At 49.1% G+C, this 18,370-nt stretch overlaps 1 protein-coding gene across 28 annotated transcripts in view; it reads left to right on the plus strand.

The window, feature by feature from the left end:
* Positions 1 to 18,370, plus strand: part of NRXN2 (neurexin 2) — a 338,128-nt gene that overhangs the window by 15,466 nt on the left and 304,292 nt on the right. The window contains exon 1 of one of the 28 annotated variants that reach the window (XM_082204226.1): positions 3,446 to 3,464. The exons of the other annotated variants lie outside the window; for them this stretch is intronic. The gene's annotated coding sequence lies outside the window, so the exon portion shown is untranslated. Of the gene's footprint in view, positions 1 to 3,445; positions 3,465 to 18,370 lie in introns of those variants that run through there. 28 annotated transcript variants of the gene reach the window in all.

Consider the following 18,370-nt stretch of genomic DNA (forward strand, 5'->3'; position numbering starts at 1 on the left):
TGCTGATCTTCTAACAAAAATGTCCCTAAGGTCAGCGTCTGTGCTTGAGGACTGGAAAGTAGCCAGTGTAGTACTAATTTTTAAAAAGGGATCCAGGGGAGATTAGCTTGATGAGAAATTGACAGGAAGGGTTCTCATAGTTAAGATAACCAAGCATGTAGAAGAACAAGCCTTGCTGAAGCAGAACCAGCATGGCTTCTGCAAGAGCAAGTTGAGTTTTTTGAGAGTGTAAACAAGCCTATAGAAAGAGGGGATCTGGTTGACATTGTGTACTCAGACTTTCAAAAAGCTTTTGATCAATACCTCACCGAAGACTCCCAAGCTTGTCATAGATTGATTGATTGATTGATTTACTTTATTTAAATTATATCTGGGCTGCCGTCCCAATTGCAAAAGATCCTGAGGGTGCCTCTTTGGTTGTGCGATGCACCTTTGCTAAGCGCATGTTTCAGGCATCAGCACCCTCAACCCAGCTGTTTAAGAGCAGCAGGAGAGAGAGGGAGGTGAGGGGAATGGGCACAGCAGGATTGTCTTGGAGGAGAGTCTCCTGGTCCTGATAGGATTATCTTCCTCAAATATTGCTCCAAAGCTGCCACCCTCACCTTTGAAAAGTGCCTTGAGTGGAATTTATGCGATGTTCTTCGAATTTCACCTGAGCTCTGCATATCTAAATTCCTGGTGCGCCTGAAAGTTTGTGTCTGCTTTATGTTTTATTACTGTTGTTCATACTGGGTGCTGCTTGTTTTATAATGACATTTAGTAATGACTCCCCTCCCCCTTTATTAAATAACTTTGGCTATCTTGAGTAAAACTCCGTGGTGCTTTGATCAATCCAATTTTCATTAGGCAAGCCTCCCCATTTTCTGCAGAGGGGTCTTTTCAGGACAGGATAATTTGCAGAAGTGGGCACTAGCCTTCATTTTTTTTAGTCCTTGTTTGCTGTCATGTGGACTAGTAACTTTTCTGCCTTTTTTGTTTTTAATAAGAAGGGATGCAGTTGATCCAAAGCCGAATTTGATCTTGGCAAGAGAAGCATGGATTGAACTCCATGGTGCCTCATTTTGTTTTGATTGCAGCCACTGCAGACCCTCCCAAGTGTCCCTATTTTCCAGGGATAGTCCTGGATTTACAGCTGTCCCGGTTTCTGATTTGATGCTGAAATGTCCTGCTTCACCTTAGGACATTCCGGTTTTCACCAGCGAAATATTGGAGGGTATGGAATTATGTGACCTCCTGAGCCAAGGAGATAAGCAACCTTACAACCTTTGGAAGACTTCTAAAGGCAGCTCTGTATAGTTTTCTTATGTTTCTTATGTATGTTGGAAGCTACCTAGAGTGGCTGGGACAACCCAGCTGGATGGGTTGGGTATAAGTAATATTTTTGTTGTTGTTGTTGTTGTTGTTGTTGTGGAATAGGACATCCCTATTTTCATCAGAGAAATGTTGGAGGGTATGCATGCTGTATTTATTTATTTCGTATTCATTTCATGTAATTTATATCCTGCTTGCAGAGGCGTAGCTAAGGGGGGCGGGGACACACTAGGTGCCACACTGTTGGGGGCAGCACTTACTGCAGGGCCTGCAGTGTGCCGGAGCCAAAACCATGCATCTCTCCTGGAAGTGACGCGATGGCTCAGGCGCCTGCAGGCTCATGCACCCTGCAAAGCGGTTTACAAGAAAAATGTGCCATTTTTGTTAGTGCCACAGTACGTAAAAATGGTCCCAGGCTATGCAGGCAAGTAACAGTGTCCCTGAGAAAGTGCTGAGCGTTTCCCCCTTGCCATCTACACCCGCACTCTCTCTGTCTGGTGTTATGGAAAAATCTAGGTGCGAGGCTGCTCATTCACCCAGCTTGCCCGCGGGTCCCTGCGGAATAAAGGAAGGAGTCCCGCCACCAACCGGAGCAAATAGCTGTAGACCAAAGTTTATTGTGCAACAGGTTCAAAGAAGTTTGAACCCTGAGAATGCAGTGACAAGAACTTTTAAAACTTCCCACCACATCCCAGGATACAGTTCCCACAGCATCATTGATACATCATCTTTACATCACCGGCATGTCACAAAAGGGGAGGGGTAGACAGGGGTTACACTAGTTCAACCTTGACTAACATGTCCAGACAAGTCCTTGGTTCAAGATTAACATAAGCAGACATGTCAGGGCTCAAGACCCAGGTATAAGATTAGCACAGACAAACACCTCTGAAGTCCCACCACCCAAAGTACAATAGAACTTCCTTTGCATGTCTGGCCCCTTGGCAAGTTTGGTGATGGGATTAGGCTTTCCTTGGCCAACAATCAGCTCAGCAATTGTCACCTCTGGACACTTCCTGGAGTCCTTTTCTCAAGGGCAAAATAGCTTTGGAATGGAGGAAACTGGCAAAGGAGTTGATTTTATATTATTTTTAAAGCTAGGTAACTTCCCTGAGCAGTCAAGTTGAAAGGATACATTCAGGCATAATATTTGTAACATTTAACAACTTTAAAGATGTGCCCCCCCCCCCGTAATTTCCGTAACACTGGGTATCAGACTGAAGCCGGACCAGGGTTTCTAGCAGCTTCCGGGTCCCAGAGGAGGGTGTTTTGCAGTCAGGCCTGAACCCCAGAAACGCTTCCTGGTTTCGAAAGGAGCTGCAAGGCTTCTGATTTCCTGTTCCTTAGGAAGAGCCCCAGCCTTTCAAGCCAACTCCAAACGCGCACTGGAGTAAACAAAGCTTTGGAAATCCAGGAGTGGTGGGCACAGGGAGCAAGAATATATATTGCAGAGGCAGAAAGACGGCAGAGAGATGTGGGCGGCTGCTGCTGCTGCTTCTCTTCCTTGCTCTCCTCCTTGTTATCACGACAGTCGTGTCTCCAGCACAGCAACAAAAGCGGAGCCTCTCTGGCTTGTGAAGGCGGCGGCGGCGGCAGCTTCCAAACTTTAGAGCTTTCACAATTCTCTCCCTGCCTTTTCAGGCACTCAAAGGCTTCCTCAGGCACTTACTTGCTCCGGGAAAGATTATAGCAAAGCTTTCTGCTTTGTGCTTCTCCACCCAGGGGGTCTCCAGATTGCTGGGCCATTAGGCGCTTGAATGACCTCCACCCCCCTTCCTTTTTTTTGGTGGTGGTGGTGAGATATTTCTAAACTCCCTTTTTCACACTGGCTTTTGATGGCTCCTTAATGGCCCACACCAGAGCCAGGGCAAAGGACATCGCTTCATCCCGATGGAGGAGGAGGGGCCAGCTTCCTCCCTTTCCTTTGGCCTGGAAGGCTGTCGAATCCGAACCAGTCCACTTCGTTTTGATCTGCCTCTTCCTCCTTCCGTGGAATATCATCTGGGATTCAGGCAAGGAACATCTGAGGGTCCTAGCAAGGTGCAAAAATATACCCCCCCCCCAGACACCCTCCAAGTGTCCCTATTTTCCAGGGACATTCGCGGATTTACAGAAGCCATCCCTGCAAGGATCCTGTACATGTTTGCTCACGAGTAAGTTCCACTGCCTTTAATGAGGCTTGCTTCCAGGGAGACATGCCATTGACTGCAGCCTAAATGTCCATTTCGACAGCAGAGGTCGGCATGAATTTGAATCTGTGAGCAGAGAACTTGATTCCTACAGGGTTTTGATCCCCATAGAGGGTGTCTGTGGGGGTTGTGTGTTTTTTTTAGGCGGGGGGTGGTGGATTCTGCCCTTGGGGTCTTCGTCCTCTTCTTCTTCTAACCTTGGGGGTGCGTTGACCTGCAAAAGAGTCCAATGGCTTCTTCAAGGGCACAGCATGCAGGAGAAGTTTCAACCACGCTCATCCTCGCCCCCCTCCCGCACCCCCGAGCCATTAATTTCAGCTGATAAATCTGCAGAGCTGTCTCAAATAATGTCAGGAGGAGCAGCGTCGGGAGCAAATTGATAAAATGAAACAGCAGTTTGGTCACCGAGGTTGGACGGGATCCGTACGCAAATTGCAGAGAAGCCCAGCAGAATCTTTGCCCCCCCCCCGCCGCCGCCGCCCCGCAACCCCACCTCCCTGGCCAGCCAGCCAGCATGGATTCTCCTCTGCCCCATTTATGATGATAGGAAGTGAGCGGATAAAACACAGAGCTTGTGTGACAGGGCAGGCAGCAGGCTACGGCAGGCCTGGAGAATGATTGTGGCCGGGCGGGGTGTGTGTGTGTGTTCTCCACAGATGCTCCTGGCCCAAGACGCCTGTCATCCCTGGCCAAAGGTGCCCCAGGCATCAAGATGAGGGTGTCAGACTAGGGCTGGAGAGCCCGGGTGACATGAGCCTGAGCTACCTCTCCTTCTAGCTTACCTGACAGGGGTGTTGTGAAGGCAAAACGGGGTGAGCCCCAAGCTCTTTGAAGTGGCATAACAATATAATGACATATGTATGTGCAGTGCTTTTTTCCGGGGGGGCGCACACCCCTAAACATTTTGTGAATCTTAAGTTTGGCCTCATTGAGGGGCAGTATTTCAATATGAGTAGGAAAAATAGAGTACTAAATTTATTTATTTTTATTTTTATTTTAGAAAAATGCACTGTGTGTGTGTCAAATGTTTTATATGAAGAAGCTGCACAAGTGAGCAGGGAACTGCCCTCACAATGACAATTTGGCTTTTGACAGTTTTTTAAAATCCTCCTCTCTGGTTTTCTTCTGTTTTCCTTGGTGTTTTCTAAATTGGCGTTGCTGTTTGTGATGCCTTTCGATTGCCTTGTGGCCCCTTGCGAAGGCAATTCAGAAGCACTTCCCTTAAATATTCATTAATGCTTCAGTGGGTTATTAGAATTGTTCTGTTCTGCACAGTTCTGCACACGGCAGGGGGGCTCTATGGCCCCCTGCTTTGGGCCTGACATGTGGGCCACTTGACAGAAAAGCACTATCCTACCCCATGCCCCTACAGGCAGGACTGAAGGGTTGCAGCCTTCCTGCCTCCTCAAAGGAGGGCGCATTGGCATTAAGCCACTGGGGAAGTGAGGACATCATCCTCCCCCTGTACCTTGCATGTTCCCTTCTACCGTTTGGCTTATTGCAGCAGCATTACTAGGCACTCAGAAGACTGTGCGGTGGTGGTGGTAATGGGCCTATGGGACAAAGGTAAATAAAACAGTCATATGCCAATAATAATAATAATAATAATAATAATAATTTATTATTTATACCCCACCCATCTTTCTGGGTCTCCCTAGCCACCCTCGGTGGCTTCCAACAAAGTATTAAAATACAGTGGTCTGTTAAACATTAAAAACTTCCCTAAACAGGGCTGCCTTCAGACGTCTTCTAAAAGTCTGGTAGTTGTTTTTCTCTTTGACATCTGGTGGGAGGGCGTTCCACAGGGCGGGCGCCACTACCAAGAAGGCCCTCTGCCTAGTTCCCTGTAACTTGGCTTCTCGCAGCGAGGGAACTGCCAGAAGACCCTCAGTGCTGGACCTCAGTGTCCGGGCAGAATGATGTGGGTGGAGACGCTCCTTCAGGTATACTGGACTGAGGCTATTTAGGGCTTTAAAGGTCGGCACCAACACTTTGAATTGAGCTCGGAAACGTACTGGGAGCCAATGTAGATCTTTCAAGACCGGTGTTATGTGGTCTCGGCAGCCGCTCCCTGTCACCAGACTAGCTGCCGCATTCTGGATTAGTTGTAGTTTCCTCTGAGCAACTGGAGGCAAGTGAGTGGCACACAGGCCCTGTGCTTGAATCACACCTCACAGTCCTAGAATCATAGAACTGTAGAGTTGGACAGGGACCCTCAAGGGTCATCTAGTCCAACCCCTTGCAGTGCAGGAATCTCAACAAAAGAGTCCCTGACTGGTGGCCATCCAAGCTGTGCTTGATAACCTGCAACAAAGGAGAGTCTGCCACCTCCTGAGAGAGTCTTTTTCACAACTGAGCAGCTCTTACCACCAGGAAGTTCTTCCTTATGTTTAGTCAGAATCTCCTTTCTTGAAATTTGAATCCATTGGTTTGGGTCCTCCCCTCTGGGGCAGCACAAAACAAGCTCCATCTTTCATGTGACAGCCCTTCATGTATTTTAAGATGGCTTTTGTGTCACCTCTCAGTCTTCTCTAGGTTAAACATATCCAACTCCCTTAACTGTTCTTGGTAAGGCTTGGCTTCCAGACCTTTTATCATCTTGGTCTCCCTCCTCTGCACACCTTCCAGCTTGCCAATATCCTTCTTAAACTGTGGTGTCCGGAACTGGACACAGGACTCCAGGTGGGGTCTCACCAAGGCAGAATAGTGTGTTGCTATGACTTCCTTTCATCTAGACACTAGACTTTTGTTGATGCAGCCTAGAATTGCCTAGCATCCTGCCAGGGGAAAGCACTGGGGATTTTACATGCTTGGCAATCCTGCCCAGACCAGCCCCTCCGGGTGGCTGGGGCCCATTGGGACTGCTAGGGCAGAAGGCAGGAAACCCAAACAGCCCATGGAGCCAGCGCTAAGGCCAGGCAGAGCCAGGCAGGTTAGGGCAGGCGGAGATCAGGCAGAGTCTTCAGTCCAAATGGAGCCAGCCTCCACTGCAGCCTCTGCACTTGAAACAGGCCGGCAAAGGGAGGGGAGTTTCAAGGCCACGAGATCCGGCAGGAGATTTTGGGGCCAGGACAAAACTACCCTGGTCTCAGGCCAAGGTGCCACTGGTTCACTGCCAGAACTGAGGCTAGATTTCCCTGGGTGCTGAACTAGTGCTGGGACCTTTGCACTGCCTCTCCCTCCCCTGGGACAGTGAGGGTGGTTCTGAGTTCGAGATGCGCCTCCTTCCATCTTCCGGGACAGAGAGTTTTTTTTTTTATTAATTTATTTATTAAGGATTTTCTTGTTTTACAGAAGTGTAGTGCCTCATTTTTGGTTTGTTTTTTTTTTCATGTAACATTTTTACAAATCCATTTCATTTGTTGAGGCATTAGGGGGAGAAGAAAAAAGAAAGAGAGAAGAAAAGGGGGGGTGAAGAGAGGGAAGATGGATGGGGGTGGGGTCGGGTGGCGGTGTTTCTGTTATGTTTTATGTGTGTAGAGTTTGGTGTCAGCGTTGTTTGAGTTGTTCACTTGTGTTCCTTTGGTGGTGAGAGAGGTCGAGGTTGGCCTAGGGTGTGATTGTTTGCTTGTGATTGGCTGTGGTGATCTTTGTTTTCATGTGTGAGTGAGGTGGGTGGGTGTTTTGGATCAGGTTAGCCATATTGATTTGTATGCTGTTGGTGGATTATTGTCAATGTCCTGTTGGGCTGTGTGTGTAATAAAGGGGAGCCATACCGGGGTGAAGGTGTCTTCTTCTGTTTGTCCCCGTGTCAGTTTCAGTTTATTAGTTAATTTTTCTAGTAGGGCTGTTTCCCATACTATTTGGTACCATTGGTCCATGCTTACTCCTGACAGGTCTCTCCAGTGTCTGGTTATGGTGTTTCTGGCTGCTGAGAGCAGGTGGGTTATGAGTTCTTTGTGGTGTAAATGGGCATTGTTGTCTTGGAAGATTCCGGGACAGAGAGTTGCCCAGAAAATACCCTTCTGGAAAGCCGTGTCCTTTGTCCTCCTCTGTTGCAAAGGCTTCTGGGAAGGCCCGGAGGCAAAGCAAAGAGGAACCCAGGAAGCAGCAGCAGTGTGCAAAATGGGAGAGGCAGGGTTCCTTGAAAAAGAAAACGAGAACTCTTTCCTAATGGGAGTCTAACACTTTTGCTGCTTGCAACAACAGGTGCAAACACCTGCAGGTGAGATTCAGTACTGAACTGTGCGCGCGCCCCCAATGCACACGCAGGCAGCCACACCCCCTTCCCTCCCTCCACCTGGTGCCCTCCAGATGTTATGGGATGCAACTCCCATCAGCCCTTGCAGCCAACATGGCTGTGCTCTCACCACCAGACCCAGCATTGTACGGATGTGCTGCCTGCAAGGGCAGATGTGAATTGCGGTCCACCGCATGTAGAGGACACCAGGTTGGCCAAGCTTGTTATATTAACCACACACACACACACACACACACACATACATGCAGAGAAGATGGAAGCAAAACAGTTAATGGCAAAAAATTGCCACATTTCCTTGCTTAAAAAAAATAAGAATGCTCCGTACGAATGCAGCCTGAGGGTACAAAATGTGCCAAGGATGCAAAGCCATCCAAGGTAGCAAAATCTGCCAAAGAGCCAGCCCCCACCCTCCAAAAAAAGGGGGGTTTCAGCAAGCAAATGAAACGGCTGAGCAGTAACATGGCAGATAAATTTGAGGCTGACAAAAGTGCCAAGTGAGGCACAATTGCAGCCGTGCAGGGCAGTAGCAGTGCCTGGATTCTCAATGAGCTGCTTCCCCTTACGAGAGAGGAGGCAAGGGTAGAAAGTTGTGGGGAAGCCGTGGGCCTGGAGACGTCCATGGAGCAAACTAAAGGCCAAAAGGAGCTGGGCGAGACAGGATATTTGCTCATAGAAGAGCAGCTCAGGCTAGGGAACTGAGCCCTGAGAGAGAGAGAGAGAGAGAGAGAGAGAGAGAGAGAGTATCTTATACAGTGGTACCTCGGGTTACATACGCTTCAGGTTACAGACGCTGCTAACCCAGAAATATTACCTCGGGTTAAGAACTTTGCTTCAGCATGAGAACAGAAATCGTGCTCTGGCGGCGCAGCAGCAGCAGGAAGCCCCATTAGCTAAAGTGGTGCTTCAGGTTAAGAACAGTTTCAGGTTAAGTACAGACCTCCGGAATGAAGTTCTTAACCTGAGGTACCACTGTATAAGGCCAGGAGTGCCCTTATTGGTTCCCTGGGTCACCTGATTCCTTCTGGGTGCAGCTCCCCTTTCCCTCAAGGGATGGCGCTGTGGAGCCTCTGCTCCTACGGTGGTGCAGAGAGCGAGTGCCATTAATGTTCAAAGGACTTCCAAGTCTATGATCCTAAGGAGAACGAGCAAAGTTTAAAATGCCCTCCAAAATGCAAGCACTGAAAGAGCACGGAGGGAGGAAGTTCCAGACGTGAGGAACTACAACTCCCAGTACCCCTGGCAACGTGGCCAATGGCCAGGGCTCATGGCAGAAGTTGTAGTTCAGCCACATCCAGAAGGCCAAAGGTTCCCCACAGCTGGCTTAGTTAGTAGAGGGCTTCTTTGTTTGCAAACAATATTGGCTTCAGTTCCTGGTGTCTACAGTTTAGAGATCAGATGATGGGGAAGAGCCTTCTCTGTCGGGTGAAGGAGAGCAACTGCCAGACAGAGTAGACAGGCCTGGCTTTTCCTGGACAATTGGAGGGTGCCTGGCAGAAGGCATTCGCTTCCCAGCTCCCCTGCCTTTTGCCACCCATAGTCCCCTGCCAAGCGGGGTGGTGGTGATGGCAGGGGGGAAAGATTGCTCTGCCGGATTTCACACCCTTGATTTGAGCAGGACACCCCAGAATTACAGAAGCCATTTGGGCTTCTGATTGGATCCCAGAATGTCCCTTTTTTTGGTCTGGCGCTTTGTGGAAGTCAGCTTGCTCTCCCGAGAGCTCAGGACCCAAAAAAATGAGCGTCCCAATGTTGATAAGCAGGATTTGGGAGCTTTGCCAGTGGGTGTATCCCACTGATGGCCTCTGACCAAATGCTAACTTATGCCCTAGGTCAGCAAGGTTTATCTTGCCTGGGCTGGATCGGTCCCGTGGAGATACTTCTGTGGGCCAGATTGCGGGTGCGCGCGCAATTTTCGGTGTCTGTGCGTGTGCCCCTGTGATTTTCGGTGTCTGCGCAGATGTGATTTTCGGCACCGCAGAAGCAAGTTCCTACGCCATGATGCGCCGCTTTAGCGTTTTAATGCTTTAGCGCTTTAATGCTTTAATGCTTTAATGCTTTAGCGCAGCTTGTGAGTGGGTGGCTCGGTTTGGGGGCGGCTCGTGGGCCGGTCAAATGACCTCTGCGGGCCACTTCCGGCCCATGGGCCTTAGGTTGATGACCCCTGCCCTAGGAAGTGGGCAGTCTGTGGCACAGAGAGTCTTCCTGCACTTTTGCACCCAGAGGCAGCAGCAGCAGTAAGAGGGAGAGAGGTGGGGATGGTCTCCCTCCTGTTGAGCCTGCGCAGATAAAAAGGCAGCCGCGTCAATCAAAGGAGAGACCCCTCTGATCTGTAGAACTCTGTTGGCGGCAGAAGCAGGGTTTTTTGCGGGGAGCATGAAGGGAAGTCTGGACTTCCTGGGAGCAGCTGAGTAACCTTGTGACCTTCAGAGTCCTTGTAGGAAACCTCTGGGATGTTGCACGAGCAAATTCAGGCATATGAGAATCTGTGCCTCACTTATGTGGCTCTTTCCAGTGGGAGGTCCATTTCCACACACCCCTCCACTCTGCTAGGTGAGGATAGTTTTGATCAGTGCTTTTTTCTGGGGGTACGCATATCCCTAAACATTTTGTGAATCTAATGGGAGAAGAAACTGATTTTTTTTTAGTTTCTTCTCTAGCACGGTGAATCGTCATTTCCGTTGTAACCCCTGATGGCAGCCTCGTTTCGTGTCACGCTGCTTCCTAAGTCTCAGACGGAAGCGAGCATTTAATGTGTGAAGTAGGAGTTGGAATCTAGCATGGTGATTGGTCAGTTTCATTGTATTTGCTGTTTTTATTTTTCCTGATTGGAGCTATAAAATGGTGATTTTCTTGAGTCAAAATGAGAGTACCCCTAAACCTTTATTTGATATTTTATGCTGACTTGGGTGTTAGCTGATTTCGGTACTGATTCATCCACCAAACTTGGGGGTTTGGTCAACATTAATTCTACTCTATTATAGACCCGTTGCAGTTAGTAGGCATGGCTGACATAGCTCCCCTGATGTCAGTGAGACTACTCTGAGAACAACGCAGCTGGGTTCAACCTGCACATGTGGCCCCCAAATTCTGGAAGGGCCCCCTTCCCACCTCGCAGGGGCGGCAGAAAGCAGCACCCACAGCAGGGAGGGCAGAATTCCAGCTCCCAGCATGAATCTTCACCCTGAAGCATTTGGCGAAAGTGGCGTTTCTTCCTTGGCTGATGCGGTCCTTAGGACATGGCTTGTAGTCTGAAGTTGTTCCTCACTCTGGCATTGTGTGAACAATGAATTTAACAACTAAATAAACAATTCAATAAAGGAATCAAAATAAGTAGAAAGGTGGAAGCTGTTGAGCACCCGGGCTCAGGTCAAGTTTCTGGTACTGGTATATGAAGCCCTACCCAGCTTGGGACCAGGAGATCTGAAAGATCATCCCACCCCTTTATATGCTCTCCGGCTGAGGCCCTCTTGCAGATACTAACTTATCAGGACGTCCTTTCCATACGATGTAGGAATTGGGCCTTTAGTGTGGTAGCCCCTCTGCCCTCTGGAGTGCCCTCCCCTAGAATATTAAACAAGCACTCTCTCTGTTGTCTTTTTGGCATCTCCTGGAGACCTTCCTCTTCCAGTGAGCCTTTTGAGTGGAGATCTTTGTCTCAGTCTGCAGCAGTACAATAGCACCTTGGTTCTTGAACAATCAGTTCCGGGAGTCCGTTTGACTCCTGAAACTGTTCAAAAACCAAGGCACGGCTTCCGATTGGCTGCTTGAGCTTCCTGCACTGAAGCGGAAGCCACGTTGGATGTCTGGCTTCCGAAAAACGTTTGCAAACCGGAACATTTACTTCCGGGTTTGCGGCGTTCGGGAGACGATCTGTTCAACAACTAAGCTGTTCAAGAACCAAGGTACCACTGTACTGGGATTTGTTTCTTGCATAGAATAGAATCATAGAATCCTAGAGTTGAAAGGGACCAAGAGTCATCACTTGGTCCAACCCCCTGCAATGCAGGAATCTTTTAGCCTAACGTGGGGCTCGAACCCACAACCCTGAGATAAAGAGTCTCATGCTTTTCTGACCAAGCTATTTATTGCTTTAGCACTTCTTGTTTGCTGGCCTGGACTCCTTTCGGAGGAGGGGTATGATATGAATTTAATTAATAAGATGGAGTGCAGATAGCTTACCTAACGGTTACATGCTGAGCCCTGGCATATTTCTCTTGGGCCAGTGGCTGTCTGCATTAGACTCCTTCATTTCTCTCTGGTGTAAAGGAGTAACCTTCTTCTGGAGCAGCCACCAAGAACCCCCCAAGCCTGCTGACCATTCCCACCCCCCAGCCCCACTCTCTCTGGCTGTGACTGGGGCAGCATTAGGGGTGCAACGACAAAGCTGTGACTTCTGCACCTTGCTTTCCTTATTGCCCTGCCAGATTCAACAAAGGAGAGCCCAGGAGAGTGCCTGTCCAAGGCTGGCAGGCGACAGTCCCTTGGAGCGCAGCAATCTTGTTTGGGTGTGGAGCAACTTCCGCTGCCCACGTAGCTCGGGAGCATTTTATTAAAACTGCTTCCCTTTCCTTATTATTATCTCTAAAACCCCCACCCCCTCGTGCTTCTGTTGGCGGGTAATAACAGGCGATATTTTATTTATCCCCGATCCCGTCAGGACAAGCTCAGATCTAATCGGAACAGACTTCTGCTTGAATTATTGAGAACAGACCACAGCAAAGCAAAGGGAAAGAGAGGTGGGTGTTCGTGTAGGAAGGAGGGAGGGAGGGAGATGGGCCAGCGCCCGCCTGTGTGGCCGACACATTTTGGAAGAGGGAGCCAAAAGGCTGTGGGGAGGCCCTGCAAAGGGATCTCAGCCCTGAAATCAGTGTTAGAAACTCAGGTATATCAGCCAGGTGCCAAACAGCTCCTAAACCAAGGTTAGAGTCACCAAAACAGAACGTCTAGCTGCCATTTTGGGGCAAGATGGCTCCAAAGTCTTATTTTTCCAAACGATTGATGGGCTGTGATTGGTTATCAGCTAAACACCTGGCTAGTTCAGATGACAGGTCAAGAGCTTTGAGAACTTAAAGAATAAAAGTCACTTGATCACTTGATCTAGGGACAGTATTGGCCTATTCTGACCTCTTTTTTGTAATGGTGACATGGACCGTTCATAGTGTAAAAATATTCTTCACAATTATTATTACTGGAAGTTTTAAATGTTTGATGTTTTGCTATGTTTTATATACAGTGGTACCTCAGGTTAAGTACTTAATTCGTTCCAGAGGTCCATACTTAACCTGAAACTGTTCTTAACCTGAAGCACCACTTTAGCTAACGGGGCCGCTGCGCCGCCGGAGCCCGATTTCTGTTCTCATCCTGAAGCAAAGTTCTTAACCTGAAGCACTATTTCTGGGTTAGCGGAGTCTGTAACCTGAAGCGTATGTAACCTGAGGTACCACTGTATGCTGTAAACCGCTCAGAGTGGTGGGGGGAACCCAGCCAGATGGGCGGAGTATAATTAATAAAATAATTACTACTACTACTTCCTGCTCAGGCTGCACAGAAAAAACATTTTGGTTCCTGGAATTTATTCTGATTGTGCAGATAAAGTATAACTGATAGAATTCTACAGGATGTGGTATTAGTGTGTGAAAACAGTCCAGATACAATGATCCCCAGGTGTGCATCTCCAGAAGGTGGAGACATCAGACACCATCCTGGCGCCCAGGCATCTTCACTTGGTCACAAGTGGCCAATAGCCAGGTGGAAAATGTGCCTGGCTAATTTTGAACACTGCCAGCAAGAGCTGAAGTAGCAATATAGGAAAATAATTCCCTTGCGCATGCACAGAGTGCCTTTTCTCTTTAATAGCAGGGTGGGAGTGAGAAGCAAGCCTGGTGCAGCTTCTCTTTTTGCTCTACGGCTGTGAAAGCAGGAGCAGCATATCATAAAATATAAAAGTCCACAATGGCTTAGAGCAGTGGTTCCCAAAGTGGGTGGTACAACCCCCCCCCAGGGGGGGCAGTGGAATTACCTAGAAGAGGCAAGTGGGTGGCGAGGGGTGGTGCTGGAGGTGGGAATGACTATCCAACTTGGAAAAACTGACATCAATTTTGCCTCAGTTTCATTTAATTTATTAAACTACAGGGTTTTAATTGGATTTTGAGTAAATGTGCCATTAATTGTTACTGTTTTGAATTTTATTGTGCTATTATCTTCCTTAGTGGGTTGTGCAAACTGCTGTTATGAAGAATGTTTTCTATAGGGTAGAGAGCACTGGGGATGAGTTGGTGGAACCAAGGGGGCGGTGGCCCCCAAACATTTGGGAACCACCGACTTAGATGAAGATGGCGGACAGACCCGGCAGCTGGCTGGCAGAACCCCACACCTTAGACCAAGAGCCCTCCTGCCTGGTCCCAATCCCACACCCTCTTCTGGTCCCCACTCAGTCGCCAGAGGCTATTGTGGGTTGGATGTAGCCCTTTAAAGAACACAGCAAAGCTCTGCGGGACCAGACCAAAGGCCCACCAAGCCCACTACCCCCCAGAGTCAGCCACCCACAAGTCAGCCCCCAGTAAGCCCCAAAGCCAGACAGGGAGGCAGCAGCCCTCCCCATTGCAGAACTCCCCACCCACTGCAGCTCATTTAATTAATACATTTAGTTAGCAGAATTTGTACACCGCTGACTCATCAAAACCTCTAAGTGGTTTGCATAAAATATAAAAACTTAGGCTTCAGAGAGAGAGAGACGGAAGAGAAAACTATTAGCAGAGGAAAAGGTGAATGTTGCAGCTGAGTCTAACTAAAGATGTCTGTTTAAATTGGATCTCTCCACCCCCCTTGACACTTAGCGAAGCTCTTCAGTTTAATCAGGCAGCAGCAGAAATATCTAAAACTCTTAGGAACAAGGGAAGCAGTACACCATGGGAAAGAAATGGGCACCGCGATTCTCTTTCCTAAGCATTTCTACCAAATTATCAGAGAGAATGTCCAACCCACAGTGGATGATTTGTCCTGACAAGAATAGCTCCCTGTGACAACACCACCTCCAAGTGGGGGTGGGGGCGAGAGATTCCTCTTTTGAGCCCCCAAAGCGTCTCTCTGCAGGGCCAGAGCTGGAAACTCCAGGAGATTGCTAAAGCATGTTCCTTGTTCCTGGGTGCCTTGAACTGAACCTGCCTCTATTCACTTCAGTAGGGAGATGTCTGCAGTCCTGCTGCATTGCTGACCGGTATCTCCTGGGTCCCAACAGGCTCTCCCCAATCCTATCTCCCTACGAGAGAGGCTAGGTTGGAAAGGGGTTCAGAGGAGCACCACAAATATGGTACTCAGAGGGCTGGAAAAGAAGTCATCCAATGAGAGGTTGAAAGAACTGGAGAAGTCTGAGGAAGCCCTCTTCAGATCAATGGAGGGCTTCTAAGGGCCAAGGCTGCTTCAGAAGGCAGGATGAGGCCTTGCGGGCTTGAGCTACAGGAGGGAAGATTTCAGCTGAAGAGCAGAAAACTCTTGCGGGTAAGAATGATTTGACCACGGAACCAGCAACCCAGTGGCAGCAGCTCTCTGGGGTCTCAGATGAGGTCCTCCCTAGCCCCACCCAGAGATGTTGACAGGGGCTGAACCTGAGACCTTCTGCATGCAGAACGGATGCTGCACCACTGAGCTTTGGCCCCTTTCTCTCCTTCTCCCTTGGAGGTCAAATCTAGCCAGTCTATTCCAGGGGGCCAGCCAACACCAGTGCCCAATGGGACTGGGGTGCCCTCACCAGCTGGGATGCCCACTGGGATGCGCAAAAGGCTGGACATCACTTTCTGTTGGAGCGTCAATTTACGATGACAATCTTAAGAGTCGGGCATAAAGTAGTCGCAGCTCAGTGCCACGGAAGGGGAGTTTGTGTTCGTGAGAACAGGCAACACTTGGGCAAAGGCACATATGAACTGTAGAATATTCCAGGAGGAGGCTGTGTGGTTGCTTCCATGGGCAGAGGGATCTGCAAAGCTCTTGTCTTTGGACATGGAAGCAGACCTGCTAAGCTGCCTATCTAAGCTTCGCTTTTAAACTGCAAAGGGATGCACTCTGCTGAATTCAAAAACATGAAGAAGGAAAGATAATATCTAATAAATATATCTTTGCATAGTATCCATACACATTCCTGTACCGGCTCCTATGAAGAAATTTAAAATGTTTATAAATGTATCAGTCCAGGAACGGCAGACTCTTCTGCTGAACTTCTAGCTGAACATCTTCCATTGCATCCTCCATGGCTCTGATGAACACTATTGGGGTTCTTCTGCTCAGGTCCTGCTTCCAAGTATCTGGTTGGCCTGATCCAGCAGCCTCTCCTTATGATATCCAGTTCACAGCTGTGTTCTTCAAATATCTGAAGGACTGTCCGTCATACAGTAGACAGAGCAGACTCAGTCTCTGTTGCTCCAGTGGGTGGGAGCTGCAGGGAAGCAGATTTCAGCTGAACATGAGGAGAGGCTCTAAGGGTTGAGAGCTGCAGAACAGAATCCCTTGGGAGGGAGGGCACATTCCTCCCTGGAGGCATTGAAGCAGCAGAGGGGTGCCCACCTTCTCAGGGGTGCATGGCAGGGGTTTGGTCTTTGTCCCAAGGGCTCCAGAATTCTGCATTGTTGCATCTTCACACACAGGCAGGCTCCCAGTGGAGAAGAGGGTTCTTTGGGCATTGCTGAGAGCACCACTTTTGCCCGCTGAGCGTGGCATCCGTGTCCTCTGCCATCATCTGTCTCCCACCATCTCTCCAACCCAAGGCAGTGTTTGTTCTTTCAATAGGAGATTGGTTAGAAAATCATGATTGCCTGAATATACGTTGCCACAGTTCAAAATACACTGATGCTTCTGCTGTTGGTCTTATTTTATGCTTCTGATGTTATATCCCACTTTTCTCCAATGATGGAACCCAAAGTGGTTTTCAAGGGAGGGCTCCCATTGGCCACCTCCCATCCAGGCACGGACCAGACCCTGGGACCTCCTGATGCATGGAATGGCAGGCTCTCAGTGGATGGAGGCTTCCTCTATTGCATGCATTTGCAGTAAGGGCAGGATGTGACCCATCCACTCTTCCTCAGGCAGAAGCAATCCTAACCCTGGCCAGGCAGGTGGCAGCAGGGCAGGACTGAGCGCCACTGCCTCTGCAACCCTGCCACTCATGCCAGTTGGGTCAGAAGGCATCCTACAAATAATAGAGTTGAGCTCCCCCACCTGGTCCCCTCTCCCTCTCTTCTCCAGTCTTCTTTCTCTTCTTATGGGTGTATTTGTTGATGCTTCTCTTCTGTTCCTTAATGTTTGTGGTTGGTCTGTCCAAGTTAAGTGCTGTGGAGGTGGCTTTTGCAGTGTAACCCTTGGACACGGATGTTAGTTCTAAATTGACAGTGGTTTGGAGGCTGTGCCTTGCAGAAATCACGAGGACCCGTGTTTTTGTGCCACGGTTGGGTGGGGGCACTGGTAAATGCTGGGCAGGTGATCGTTCTTACAGCACAAACCATGTCAGCTTTAATCAGATGGGGAATGCCTTGGTAGGGTGTGAGGAAAGCCTTGTGAAAACCATGAAGACTTGTGCCTTGGATTCATGGATTGTTGTTGTTGTTGTTGTTTAGTCGTTTAGTCGTGTCCGACTCTTCGTGACCCCATGGACCAGGATTACACTGTAAAAATTCAGCACTTGCCTGGTCCCACCCCATGGAACAAAAACACAGAGCCAAGGCATGGAGCTTCAGGGCTTTTACAAGGCACTCTCCACCCCTACCACTACTATCAAATTAAAATGGGTAGGGTATGAAGGCAGCTGAGAATGTGATCATCAGCTGAACATGCCTCCGTGTGAGGAGGGGTGTGCTTCAGCCACACGAGTAGTGGGAAGGAGATCTGCAGAGCTGCTCCCCAGCCACTCCACCGTCTGTTGGGCCTGTTGGGAAGGGCATCCAAGATAAGGTTTGGAGAGCCAGTGGCGGTGTAATGGTTAGAGTATCCGACTCGGACCTGGGAGACCTGGGTTCAAATCCCTTCTACTTGGCCATGAAGCTCACTGGGTGACCTTGGGCCAGCCACTGCCTCCCAGCCTCATCTACCTCAAAGGGTTTGAAGGGACCCCGGCGGTCATCTAGTCCAACCCCCTGCAATGCAGGAATCGTTTTCTGCAACGTGGGGCTCGAACCCACAACCCTGAGATTAAGAGTCTCATGCTCTACCAGCCAAGCTATCCCAGCTGCTTATCCTGTTGTGAGGATAAAATCGGGAGGGGGAGAACTAGGTATATACCGTCATGAGCTCCTTGGAGGAAAGGTGGGCTAAAGACGCAGTAAATAAATAAATAAGGTTCCCATGACATCCCAATAGAGAGGGAGAAGAGTCTGATGGCCTTCCTCCTCCTCTTCCTTCTCCTCCTCCTCTTCTTCGGCTGACCCCTCCTGCTGCTTCCCTTTCTCTGCTCCTCCACCAGCTCATTCTCTTCTCCCAATTCTGCTTCAGTGGGTCCAGACTAGGCGTAGGCAACCTAAGGCCCGTGGGCCGGATGCAGCCCAATCGCCTTCTCAATCTGGCCTATGGATGGTCCAGGAATCAGTGTGTTTTTACATGAGTGGAATGTGTCCTTTTATTTAAAATGCATCTCTGGGTTATTTGTGGGGCATAGGAATTCGTTTATTTCCCCTCCCCCCCAAAAAAA

The sequence above is a fragment of the Podarcis vaucheri genome (assembly GCF_965113315.1).
Source record: "Podarcis vaucheri genome assembly, chromosome: 16".
NCBI classification, from domain to species: Eukaryota; Metazoa; Chordata; class Lepidosauria; order Squamata; family Lacertidae; genus Podarcis; species Podarcis vaucheri.